The 13,873-nt window shown below is 34.1% G+C and overlaps 1 protein-coding gene across 14 annotated transcripts in view; it reads right to left on the minus strand.

The window, feature by feature from the left end:
- NAALADL2 (N-acetylated alpha-linked acidic dipeptidase like 2) overlaps positions 1 to 13,873 on the minus strand; it is a 1,343,235-nt gene that overhangs the window by 1,292,827 nt on the left and 36,535 nt on the right. For 6 of the 14 annotated variants that reach the window (XM_042954989.1, XM_042954982.1, XM_042954984.1 and 3 more), the window contains one exon: positions 13,445 to 13,504. The exons of the other annotated variants lie outside the window; for them this stretch is intronic. The gene's annotated coding sequence lies outside the window, so the exon portion shown is untranslated. The remainder of the gene's footprint in view (positions 1 to 13,444; positions 13,505 to 13,873) is intronic. 14 annotated transcript variants of the gene reach the window in all.

Here is a 13,873-nt window from a genome sequence, read left to right on the forward strand (position 1 = left end):
TAAATAAAGTGTTTTCCTCTGCAAAACCTGCTTCTTTCCCTATTAACTACTGTGATTAGAAGCATATTATCTAGTCCCCAGTCCAAAAAGTTTACTAAACTTTTCTCTTACCTAAAACATCTACTGAATAAGGATACCCAAATATATCTTATCTATCAAATTCACAACTTCCTTTTTCCATGGCCAATGCTTTCTTATAGGCCCTCATCAGCATGAGCCAGAACTCACAATTCTTGCTACCTTTAATTGTTCCCATTCTAGTTATTCCTTCAATGACATCAGAATTCATTTTCTAAAAAGCAAATTTAATCATTTTTACTCTTGCCTGAAACCTATTAGTGGCCTCCTACTGCATTCAAGTAAACTCAGATTTTTACCTTAAAATTAAAGGTAATTAAAGCTTGGTGTTCTTTCCATTCTCTTGTGCGGCAACCCGTAACATCTCCTACAGGCTCTTTTAAACATCCTGCTTAGAGACCTTGTCAAGGTTCTTCATGTCAGCCTATTTTCTTTATTCTCTTAACTTTTAGCATATACTGTACCCGCTCTGTAAAACACTCTCTGACACTTTTTCCATGAGGCTTAGACGCTATCCTTCCTTCATGGCTTAGGCAAAGGCTGCAAAAAGAACCTTACCTGTCTCCCCCACAGGAAGTCAGTTATTTGCTTTCCAATCTAGCATTTTATCCATATTTCTATCAGCACATTTAAAACAATATTTTATGAAATATACATACTGAAGTAAAATATATTACCTGAACAAAATGAAAGTCAATTAAATATCAGTACCAAAAAGATATCTAGAATCCCCAAATATGCACACTTCCAACATCCCCATGGGCCAATGGAGGAATAACAAGGAAAATCAGGAAACATATTGTATTAAAAAATAATAAATACATGTTAGATAAAATTCATGAAATGGGGTGACAACAGTGAAAATCAGAGTGAGAACCTCCAAAAGCCTCTCCTACATAAAACCAACAAGAGAACTGGCAAAATTGTTAGAATCAACTTTTTCAAAACTCAAAATACCAAAGGCTTGCAGCATTCTTGTGAATGTTTATTCAAGAAAAATAACTGATCTCAGTAAAAACAGTGATCTTTGAGGAATTTGAATTTGCCCTACTCCTTTCCCCCATTAGTTGAAAACTAAGCACACGTATTTGTGGTGAATACTAGAAGACAGGGCACCTCTAAAAAAAAAAAAGCAGTATGGGTCTGGAGCATCTTCAAACTCTCATTCCCAAAGAAATGTCATGATATGACCTATTTTATGGTTCCTAGAAGACTCATTTCAAGTTTCTCTATATTTGACCTAAATCAGATCTCACCCAGTGGGAAAAGCCTTTTTTTCCAAAGTCGTTTGTTGAAAACAATTACAAGAATGTTATTTTAATTTTTTTTTTAATGTTTATTTACTTTTGAGACAGAGAGAGACAGAGTATGAGCGAGGGAGGGGCAGAGAGAGAGGGAGACACAGAATCCAAAACAGGCTCCAGGCTCTGAGCTGGCAGCACAGAACCCGATGCAGGGCTCGAACCCACGAACCGTGAGATCATGACCTGAGCCAAAGTCGGATGCTCAACTGACTGAGCCACCCAGGCACCCCACAAGAATATTATTTTAACTTTACAGTTGTCTAAAGCCTCTCATCTTGGCTTACAGATGGCTATCTTCTCTTTGTGTCTTCACATGGTCTTCCTTCTGTCCATGTCTATGTCCAAATTTATAAGGATGCCAGTGATATTGGATTAGGGCCCACCCTAATGACCCCATTTTAACCTAATCATCTCTGTAAAGATGCTATCACCAAATAATGACATGTTCTATGGTACTGGGGGCTAGAATTTCAACATGATTTTTTGTGGGGGCCACAATTCAGCCTATAACATCCCTCCTCAAACATAAAAAAAAAGTTGTGCTACGGTTATGTTTTGGGGTCTTTTCAAAATGTTTCGAAAAAACGAGCCATATTTTTCAAAGTTTTTTCTATTACCTTTAAAGCATTATATTAAGGAAAAGTCCCTAAAGTCTCTAACTACGCTTTTGAAACTCAATTGTTACAGCAAAGTCAACAGTAGAACTTTGACAGTAGAACAGTAGAAAAAAAGAACAAATGGACTGATTTTAGTCCTGGCTCAGCCATTACCCATTGAATTTTCCCTGTATTTAGTACTTAAATAATGCATACTTTAATTCTTCACCTGGAAAAGGAAGTGGTTGGACTGAATCCCTCTGCAACTCCACAAGACCAAAGACTCTGATTCTATCTTGTCTTATTTTGCTACAGCAATTGGCGGGTTGAAGGTAGACTAGAAATAGTACAAGAACATTTATTTAAATGAAGAGATTAATATAAATTCAGTTGAGTTTGGAAATGTTTGCACAGCTGAAAACCATGAACCTTCCAAACTTCTTGGACAAATTTCATCCATTCTCTGAGGATAGACTGTTTTTGGATTTGTAAATGCACATGAATGTTGCTTTCAGCACAAAAAAAATACCTATGGTAGGTATCCCTCATAACAGTGCCTTATGTGACTCCAAAATTATTAAGGTTGAATATTCCAGCAGTCTTTATTTTCTTGAAAATTAGTCCTAGAAAATTAGAACTAATCACAATAGGCTATAGGACTTAAGTTATTAATTTATGAAAATTCCCTTGGATGCTCATAGATTCTATGATAAAATTCAAAGCATCTAGTTATTCACTTACTAAATGGTGTCCACATATTCTGAACTAGTAAATTAAAAAAGGTATACATCACCATATCCATATTTTAAATACACCACATGAGAACAGAATCAAGAATGAAATGGTCTTTCTTGACACAGGAGAAAGAAACATGCATTTGAAAGAGAATTCATGTCTCCTGATAAAAGTGCTTTTCTAAATTTGATACAGAGCATAATGATCAAAAGTTTCAGGAAAACGTGTTGGAAGAGAATGATTCATATAAACATTCCCTTTGAGAAATAATCATGGACTATTACAACAAAGACTATAGGGTATGTTAGGACAATTTGAAACAACATCAATGCTGGAAGAAAAAAAAAACATGCCAATATCTCAGAAGCTTGTTTAAGACACAAAGAATCCTTCAGAAGGGACATCTATGTAAAATTACCAGCTGAGATGAATTCTTGAGGATACCAGCTATGTATAATTGGCATTATTTATTTAAACTTAATATAGATATTGGAGAAGAACAAGTGAGCTGACATTGAAAAGCAATTCTGTTAATATTCCACACTTGACAATGATAATGATAAATTATTTAAAGAGTGCCATATATATGAAACATTTAAGAGTATAAAATGCATGTTTGGGTTCTTTTTTAAATAACTATGTTAATGAACAGGCTAAGTCTAAAAGGGTTCTTTGACTACCTGAACCTTCTAACCCTCTAAGAGTCACAAATTTTGCTCAGACTGCTGCTGTTGTATAGTCAAAAAGGTACTATAGAGCATAGTAGAGCATGGTGCAGATGGCTATATAATCATGGTCTACAGTTATAAGATTCAGGTAATTGATATAATGGTGAAAAATGATACAGGGTTGAAAAAAGAACACCAGCAATATTAAGGCGTGTTATGGTGATCGAAAGTTCATAATGTACTTTCTAAGAGTACACCAATCACTCAAAATTGATAAAGTAATTCTTCCATTTAAGCAATACCCCATTCTACAAGTAATTTCTTACAAGATAGTGTCTCAAATGTTCTTATATGGTTGATTCACTTCTTATGGCTAAGTGCTCCCAGAGAATGGTTTACTCATTCTTGCTGACAATAGCCCTAGAAAATATAAGTACTTTACATACCTATAAAATACTTTTGAAGTACATAGCTCTCCTTTTCCTTTCAGAATACAAATCCCATTGCAAATTTTAATTAAGATTGGAGGTGGCCAAAAAAAAAAAAGATTGGAGGTCACACTATTTTATAAGCAGGAGTATGAAGAGATTAACTGGCCAGCTTATTTTGCTAATCATGAAATAAAAACCCAACTCCTATTTCACTCACTGAGATACTCAAACAAAGGTTCTCAAGGGTGCATTCTCCAAACAGAAAGGCTCTTCCCACCTGTGGGATAGAAGCTGCATCCCCCGCCTTACTTATTCAATTCATTCAAATGTTTTCAATTCATCTAAGTTTCCCACCTCTATACTCTCCCCATGTTTTGAAAATTATACACTATCACTTTCCTCCAAACTTGAAACCAAGGGTTCTTGATTTTTTTTTAATTTCATCAAGATACAATTCACATAAATAAAATTCAACCATTTGAAGTGTATGATTCAATGGATTTTAGCAAATTCACAGAGTTGTACAACAATCACAATAGTTAATTTTAGAACATTTTCATCCTTCCCCGAAGAAACTCATACTCATTTTCATCCCATTCCCTCCTCTCCCAACACTAAGAAACCAAAAATCTACTTTCTGTCTCTATGGAGATTTACCAATTCTGGACATTTCAATAAAAGGAATCACACAGTACGTGGTCTTTTGCGATTGGCTTCTTTGACTTACTGTAATGTTTTCAAGGTTCATCCATGTAGTAGAATATATCAATACTTCACTTTTATTGCCAGATAATATTCCAATACACAAGATTTTATTTACCCATTCATCAGCTGATGAACAACTGGGTTGTTTGTACTTTTAGGCTATTATGAATAATGCTGCTATGAACATTCATGTATAAGTCTTTGTGTAGATGAATACAGGTTTTCATTTTGCTTAGAAATATAGCTAGCAGTGGAATTTCTAGGTCATATGGAACTTCTATGCTGAATAATTTAAGGAACTACTAAACTGTTTTCCAAAACCACTGCACCCATTTGCATTCCCCTCATCAACCTATGAGGGTTCCAATTTCTCTACAACCTCACCAACACATTGTTTATCTGACTTTTTAATTACAGTCATCTTAGTGGGTATAAAGTGGTATGTTACTGTGATTTTGAACTGCATTTTCCCAATGTGTAATGATGCTTTTCATATGCTTATTTACCACTTGTATAACCTTTTTGGTAAAATATCTATTCAGATTCTTTATGCATTTTTAATTGGATTATTTGTCTTTTTAGTACCGAGTTGTAGGAATTACTTATATATTCTAGATATAAATCCCATATCAGATATGTAATTTGAAAACATTTTCTCCCATAATATGGATCATTTTTTTCAAGTTTATGATAATATAATTTCTAGCACAAAAGCTTTAAATGTTGATAAATCTAATTTATCTATTCTTCCTTTTGTTGTTTGTGCTTTTGGAGTCATATCTCAAAAATACTGCAAAGACCAAGGTCATTAAGATTTCTTCATAATTTTTTTCTAAGAGTTCTATAGTTTTAGCTCTTACATTTAGGCATCTGATCCATTTTAAATTAATTTTTGTGTATGGTGTGAAGTACAGCTATCTAACTTCATTCTTTGTATGAGCATATCCAGTTGTCTTAGCACTATTTCTTGAAAAGAATTCTTCTTTCTTCACTCAACTGTTTTGGTACTCTTGTCAAAAAACAATGGACTATAAAATTGAGTTTAATAACACAAAATTTAAGCGACAAGGTCACCTGAAAATTTTCAAAATAATAATCTGAGATTTAGCCGGTAACCATCAATGAAGTGGAAAAATGGCTAGCTAACATCCAGATGACAGGCAGAGTGTGTCAATGAAACACTGACTTTATCCACATCAATATAAGTAACAGAAGTGATAACAGGCTAGGAGATGAAAAAGCTGAAATCACACAGGTAGGCAATGATATCAAGTGTTTATAAGCCATAATAATGACTAAAGTCAAGTAGTTGGCTATGGAAATATTTTATGTAATTGATCTACTTTGAAGATATATGAGGAGCAGCCTCACAGGATAAGGTGGAGCATCTGTGAGCGTGAATAACAGGAACTAAACAGGATATAGAAACCAATTCCTTAGTAGCCTGATTCAGAATAGGGTTTAGATCCAATGGAGGATATGAATCAAGAAATGAAGGTGGAAACCAAGTTATGCATACAAGGCAAATATGCAAAAGTTTGGGGAATGTCATGGAATTGTAAAAAAAAAAAAAAAAAAAAATAGACTAGGAATTTACCCCAGATAACCCTAGATAGAAATTGAAAACAATTTCCACTTTTTGTTTAAAAAGAGGCTTTTCACACTGCATCCTTAGTAAGGAATGGCTTATGGATTTGTAGACATAGCACATCAATGCCTACAATAAGGAAGCATTTACTGAATCCTTGCTATATCCCAGGCACACTCTCTGTTGTTTTTACATGTATTATCTTGCCTAATTCTCATGAGTATCCATAAGAGGTTAACCCTATTATATTCATATTAGAGATAACAATATTGAGATTTTAAAAAGTTAAGTATCTTATCTAAGTCTCAGAGCTACAAAACAGTTAAGTCTAGATTTAAAACCAGATTAAGCTGACTCCAAATTATTTGGTCTTCTGATTATACAGGTAAAGACAAAGAAAAACTGCATCAGCTTAGCCCTTTACTTAAAGTAATATATAAGTTGTATATGACTTGGATGCTAAAGATTAGAGGTTAATAGGGTTTCAAATCTTCATTGGTTATTAGTGTTACCACCAAACTAATCACCGGTATTAGAAATGTCTTGAGCTTTCTCTGATTTCTTCACCCAACATGTCATTTCTACCTGACATCCATCTCCTTTCCATTCCACACTCACAGAATATATTTCAGGTCATCATCACTCCAAGACTTGATAATTGTCATATTTACCAAAGTTTCCTGTTGGTTCGCCTTACATAAATCTAGGTGATTCAGTACTACAAAACTAATCCTGAAATGCAGCTTTAATCAAGGCACATCTACTCTAAAAAATATTCAATAATCTCCCCTCATGTTCATCAAATATAGCAAACTGACCTCCACATGCCAGGCCTCTATAACATAGCCATGTCTTCCCCATCCAGCCTAAACATCTTAGCCGCCTACAGCCAAACTGTATCATTTACTATCATTGAAAAATGTTCCATGCTTCCAAACTCAATGCATTTATTCATTCTTTTCCTTGGCATGAAATGCCTCCTCATGTCCTCCCACAGAAATCAAATCCACCTCAGGGCACCTGGGTGGCTCAGTCAGTTGAGCTTCCAACTCTTGATTTCAGCTCAGGTCATGATCTCAGGGTCATGGAATCAAGCCCAGGTCAGGGTCCATGCTGAGCGTGGAGCCTGCCTAAGATTCTCATTTTCTTTCTCTTTCTCTCTTTGTCTCTCTGTCTCTCTATCTCTCTCTGTCTCTCTCTCTCTCTGTCTCTCTCTCTCTCTCTTTCTCCTAAACACAGAGAACAAACAGAGTTGCTGGAGGGGAGTTAAGTGGGGGCATGGGCTAAATAAGTGGGTGATGGGCATTAAGGAGGGCAATTGTTGGGATGAGCACTGGGTGTTACATGTAAGTAATGAATCACTAAATTCTACTCCTGAAACAATTACTACACTATATGTTAACTAACTTGGATTTAAATTTATAAAAAATAAATCTATCTCACCCTCTGCCCTTCTCCCCCACTCACACTCTCTGAGAGAGAGAGAGAGAGAGAGAGAGAGAGAAAGAAAGAAAGAAAGAAAGAAAGAAAGAAAGAAAGAAAGAAAAAGATCCAATCCACCTCAAATGTCACATTGTATAAGAAATATCCCTGAAAACCAATTCCCTCAAGATAATGATTATAATGATTGATTCCTCTTTTAATTACATTTTTCTTGTATGGCTCATATGACTCTAAATTATTCTAGTTTTATGGATTTTCCTATTCTCTCTTTCTAGACTTCAATGAAAGCAAAACCTATATATTATTCTTCTCTGAATTCCATAAACACTTAGCAGATTCTTTGAAATTGTGGGCACTAAAAAATAATTGTTAGATTAAACTATTATTAAAGTTGAAACAATATAGTGGTGTGTTAATCAGAAATATCTTGGCTGTAAATGGCATGTGTTCCATCTAGCTTAAAGGGGGAATTGCTTTTGGTACATGTAAACAAACTATGAAGAATAAATGATAGGGCTGGCCTCCAAATGACAGATATTGACAGGACTATCTACTATGTTGCTGTGTATCTCCTTTGGGTTGGCTCTGCCCCCCCCCCCCCCCCATTACAGACTGAACTTGCCTACCTCCTCAGAGACAGCACTAGCACCTTCTCAGTTTCCATTCTCTAACCTTCAGGACCAGAGAGAAAAGGAGTATTCTACAAAATTCACCCTTATCCCTGCATCTGTTTAAAAAATAGGGAGGGCACTTGCATGGATCAGTAAGCTAAGCATCAGACTGGATTTTGGCTCAGGTCATGATCTCACAGTTCATGAGATACGGCCCTTGATGAGATCAAGCCCCACATCAGGCTCTGTGCTAACCAGGACAGAACCTGCTTGAGAATCCCTCTCTCCCTCCCTCCCTCTCTCTCTCTCTGCCCCTCTCCTGCACACATGTTCTCTCTCTCTCTCTCTCTCTCTCTCTCTCTCTGAAATAAACATTAAAAAAATTTTAAAATACGTGAAAAAAATCTCTTACTGGCCCAGCTTAGATCACTGAATTAACAACTGTGGATGAAAGTTGAGCATAGAAGGTGGTAGCTCTTGTTCAGGCCTCATAGATAAAGTGAGGTATTCATATGTGTGTACATTTTTTGGAGTGATGACTTACTCAGAAAATGAGGGAAGAGGCATTACGTGGAGAAAATACTTGATGTCCACTGTAAGTACCTAAAAGTTTCAGTGGTAATAACTGATTAACTGTTAAATAGTTGAGTAAAAAAAAAAAAGGATTAAAGGAAAATCTTAGTCTATCAGTCTATGAACAGCATTTTGGAACACTTAGTAAAAAAAGAAAAAGATACACATCACACCTTTTACTTTCCCATTCTTCATATTATTGTTCTTTCTCCAACATTCTTACATGGGCAGGTTCAGATTTTGTACATAGTTTATGGATAAGTAAGGCTGTGCACAACTGTTCATAAATATGGAAAAGAAAATGGCTGCTTAGCATAACTGTTTGGGAATCTAATATTCTGTGATGGTTAAAATAATAGCCTTTCTTATGTAGCTTATCATTTTTTTCCTTGCATGACATTTATCTCCTCTAATATCATTATTGGAAATATCCATCATGTATCTCTCAGAGTATCATACACACAGGACATCAAGAATCATAGTTTCAAATGGCCATAATGGCCAAGAAGACAACATAAATGAGTAAGAAATATGGTGCTGTAAGAAGTGCCTACTCGAAGTGGGCAGCTGCTATGCTGTTCCAGCCAACTGTTCATTGATAGAAGGCAAACTAGTGTGGTGAAATCATGTGGTTCTTTTTATTAAAAAAATTCCAGAAAGTCAGGGCTATATATGAAACCTCCTGATTTTTAAATGTGAGCCACTAATTTAAATATTGTTTCAAATGCTGTACGTGCCAAACAGACCAATTCATATCCTATGTAGATATATTCAAAAGTATTCATTGAATGAATGCTAATGTACACAATTAATGATTTGCAAATTAAATCATAGTTTTCTATTAACTACATTCTAATTGTAAAGATTACTTTCTCCAGAAGAAAATGTTGGTCTTAGTCCATTAAAACACTATTTAAAATTTTAACATTTACTTTAAGAACTATTCTTCTTTTGTTAATGGGAAGCATTAGGTAAATGTAATGCTAAAAATTATCTCTGAAGAACTTAGTCAAATGGATAATCAATTCACTCTTATAGATGCTCTCTCATATAATATTAAGTTATCACACAGCCAGCATTTACTGTCATTCTCATTTATTCCTTATTACTTAAATGTTTAAACTGCTCAATTTAATCTTCTTTACGAAGGCATTTAAAACCACTATCAGCCATAATGATATCTGAGTTTCTACAGTCCTCATTTGTTGTTTGTTATTTAATCACATGTTCCCAAGCTTCAAAGAGCTTTGTGACTAATCAGTGGAACAACAGAAAACATAATAAATTTGTTATTAGGAGATCCAGTTGGATTCAAATTTATTAGTTATTAGAACTTGGGAAAGGGAAATAAATGGTTTGCCATGTACTTCAGCAATAAGTGTATAGCACCAGTCAACTGAGGATACAAACAGAAAGAAATCAAGAATTTATTTGCCAACGAACTGTCAATTCCTGTCAAAAAAAAAAAAAAGTAGATAAATATGAGAACCAGAAGGGACTACTTATAGAAACAACTATGAATAGATGCTGGGAGAAAGGAAAAGAATAAAAATGGATGTCAAAATATATGGGTAAAAGATATATTAATAATCTAGTTAAAAGATACCTGAGTTCTTAAAGAAAAAATAATGTAAATGTTTGATACATATATAAAAATAAGATCTATGACAAAAAGCCTAAATGAAATGATGAGGAAAATGGAAATATATTTTTTTCAGAAAATAAAAGGAAAGACCTCACCCTAAGAGTTAAGAAGAAAATTACAAGATACTTAAAAACAAATAAATCATTCTATAAAGATGAAAAAATAATGCCTGATGTGAAAAGTACAACATATCAATTTATCAGCAGATTATATAAATCAGGAAAACAAACTGGTGAATTTGAAAACACAGCAATGGAAACTATGCAAAAGAAAACTGAGAAGAAAGAGAACCAAAAAGAGAAGATGCAAAGAAAGAGAAGTGATGGAAAAGGAAGGAATAGGAAGAAAAGGGGAAAGAGAAAAGAAGGTACTGTAGAGAATATAATGTATGTAAGTAAAATATATGACAACAATAGCATAAAGAATCAGAAGGGAAAAATAGCAGAATACTACTGTAATATTCTAATATTACATATGAAGTGGTATAATATCATTTGAGAGTAGACTCAGATAAGTTAAAAAAAAATCCTCCAAATTCTGAACTAATCACTAAAATAACAAAATGAAGAAATATAGCCAATCCTAAGCCAATGAGTTAGATAGTATAAAATAATTTTTAAAAGTACTCAATCCAAAAGATGGAAGACAAAGGAAAGAAGGATATCAAAATAAGGATGGAATTAATAGAAAACAAATAGCAAGACGATAAACTTAAACCTCACCATGTCAATAACTGTACAATAAGCAAACTGTTTATAAACACTAACATTAGAAGGCAAATATTACTGGGGCGCCTGAGTGGATCAGTTGGTTGAGCGTCCAGCTTCAGCTAAGGTCATGATCTCATGGTTTGTGAGCTCAAGCCCCGCGTCAGGCTCTGTGCTGACAGCTTGGAGCCTGGAGCCTGCTTCGGATTCTGTCTCCTTCTCTCTCTGCCCCTCCCCACTTGTGCTCTGTCTCTCTGTCTCTCAAAAATAAATAAATGTAAAAAAATTTTTAAAAAAAGAAGGCAAATATTACAAAACTGAATTTAAAGAAAAAAGCAAAACCCAAAGATGTACTGCTTACATGAAACATATTTTAAATATAAAGAAACAAATAGGCTAAATATAGAAGGATAAATAAATATACATCATGCTAACACTAACCACAAGAAATCTGGAATGGCTATATTAATATCAGAAAAATTTGATTTCAGAGCAAAGAATAACACTAGGGATGAAGGATTTTCATAATAATAAGAGGATTAATTAATCAAGAAAACATAACATTTCTAAAGATTTATGCATCTAATAAGGGAATGTCAACATACATAAAGCAAAAATTGATAGAACTTGAAGAGAAATACATAAATCATAATTATACCAGATTAATTATAATCAGAGCAAAAATCTTCAGAACAGCAATCTAAAGCCATAATGATATCAATATAATCAGAAGCTGTTTCTTGGAGAAAAATCAAAATGATTGATAAACATCTACCTAAAATAATGACAAAAAAGAAAGTTTACAATTTAATAGTATCATTAGATGAAATGGAAAACCTCCCAAGAAGAGCAACTATATATTCAAGAGAAATATATAGACCTTTATCTATTAAAGAGATCAAATTTGTACTTAAAAAGCATCTCACAATGAAAATAAGATCAAAGAAGATCGAAATAAGTGTAATGAAATTTCATGTTCATGGAAATGAAGACTTAGTGTTGTCAAGATGTCAGTTCTTCCCTACTTGATCTACAGAATGAACTCAATCCCAATCAAAATCCCAGCAAGTTATTTTGTGGCTATCAACAAACTGATTCTAATGTTTATATGGAGAGTCAAAAGACCCAGAATAGCCAACACAATATTGAAGGGGAAGAACAAAATTGGAAGACTGACATGGCACTACCCAACTTCAAGGCTTACCCACATCGAGCTCTGCACTGAGCACAGAGCCTGCTTAAGAGTCTCCCTTTCTCCTGCTGCTCCTCTCCCATTCATATGAGCTCACACATTCTCTCTTTCTCTCTCTCTCAAAACAAACAAAAAAAAATTAATAACTTCTATTCAAAAGACACTGTTAGGAGAATAAGGCTAGGAGAAAGTATTTGCAAATCATATAACTGATAATGGACTTGTATACAGAAATAAAGAATTTTTAAAACTCTGACAAGAAAATACAGTACCCAATAAGAAAATACAGTACCCAATAAATTTGGCAAAAGATGTGGACACTTCACTAAAAAAGATATGTAAATGGAAAATAAGCAAATGAAAATATGCTAAACATCATTAGACATTAGGAAAATATACATTAAAATCACAATGATACCACCACTACAAACCAATTAGAATATTAAAGACTAACCATACCAAGTGTTGCCAAGAATGTGGTGGGACTAGAAATCACACACACTGTTGATTGCAATGTGAAATGATCAATCACTTTGAAAACCAGTCTGGCAGTTTCTTAAAAAGTTAAACACATACCTAGCATAATATTCACCCATTTCACTCTTAGGTATTTACCCAAAACAAAAAAAAAATCATATAACAATATAAAGATTTGTACATAAATGTTCATAGTGTGTTATTTAGGACAGCAAAAAATTAGTAACAACTCAAAGACCAAGACATGAATGGAATTTTAACTGTCACCACAAATTATAATGTGGATGAATTTCAAAATTACCTTGGTAAAAGAAGAAAAAAAAAAGAGTACATACAATAAGATTCCATTTACATAAAACTACAGAATATACAATCTAATATATAGTGACAGAGGACAAAGAGGTAGTCACTTGGTGATGTGAAGAAAGGGGCCAGAAGTGAGAGGGGGATTACAAAGAGGCATGGGCAAATGCCTGGAGATGATGGGTACATTTACTATCCTGACTGTTGTGATGTTTGACAATGCGTAAGTAAATTCAGACTTATCAAATTATACATTTTAAGTAGGTGCTGTATATTGCATTATATTTTACGCAATTATATCTCAATAAACTCTTAAGAGAGATATTTCCCTCATCAATCTAAGAACATGTAATAGAAAAATTTTGAAAGAGCTTTCTTTCTTGATTACCTTCACCAAAAGTTAACAGCCCACAATTCTCTCCAAGTCATCCATCCTTTATCAAATTTCCTGAAACAAGTTGCAGTAAAACATTTAAAATGTTAAAATAAGGTTGAAGGTCCTGTGACTCATGATAATGGATATAATTCTCATGAAATCTTTCCAATACTGAATAATATGAATTAAACTGCTTCTCCATCTGAAATGATGTAACAGTTTCCAAAATATTCTTTAGTCTTTGATCATGTTGTCTCTCCAGCCTGGAATTCTTGCCCGACTGCTTCTGCTCCATCTAAATGCCAATCAGTCCTTCATAACATACCGCATCGCCTCTATTAAAGTGCTCCTTGATGAATATAATCTTTATTTCAGGAGTGGGCAAACTACAGTCCTGCACGCTGCCTGTTTCTCTAAACAAAAGTTCTACTGAAATACAGC

The sequence above is a fragment of the Panthera leo genome, chromosome C2 (assembly GCF_018350215.1).
Source record: "Panthera leo isolate Ple1 chromosome C2, P.leo_Ple1_pat1.1, whole genome shotgun sequence".
Classification (NCBI taxonomy): domain Eukaryota; kingdom Metazoa; phylum Chordata; class Mammalia; order Carnivora; family Felidae; genus Panthera; species Panthera leo.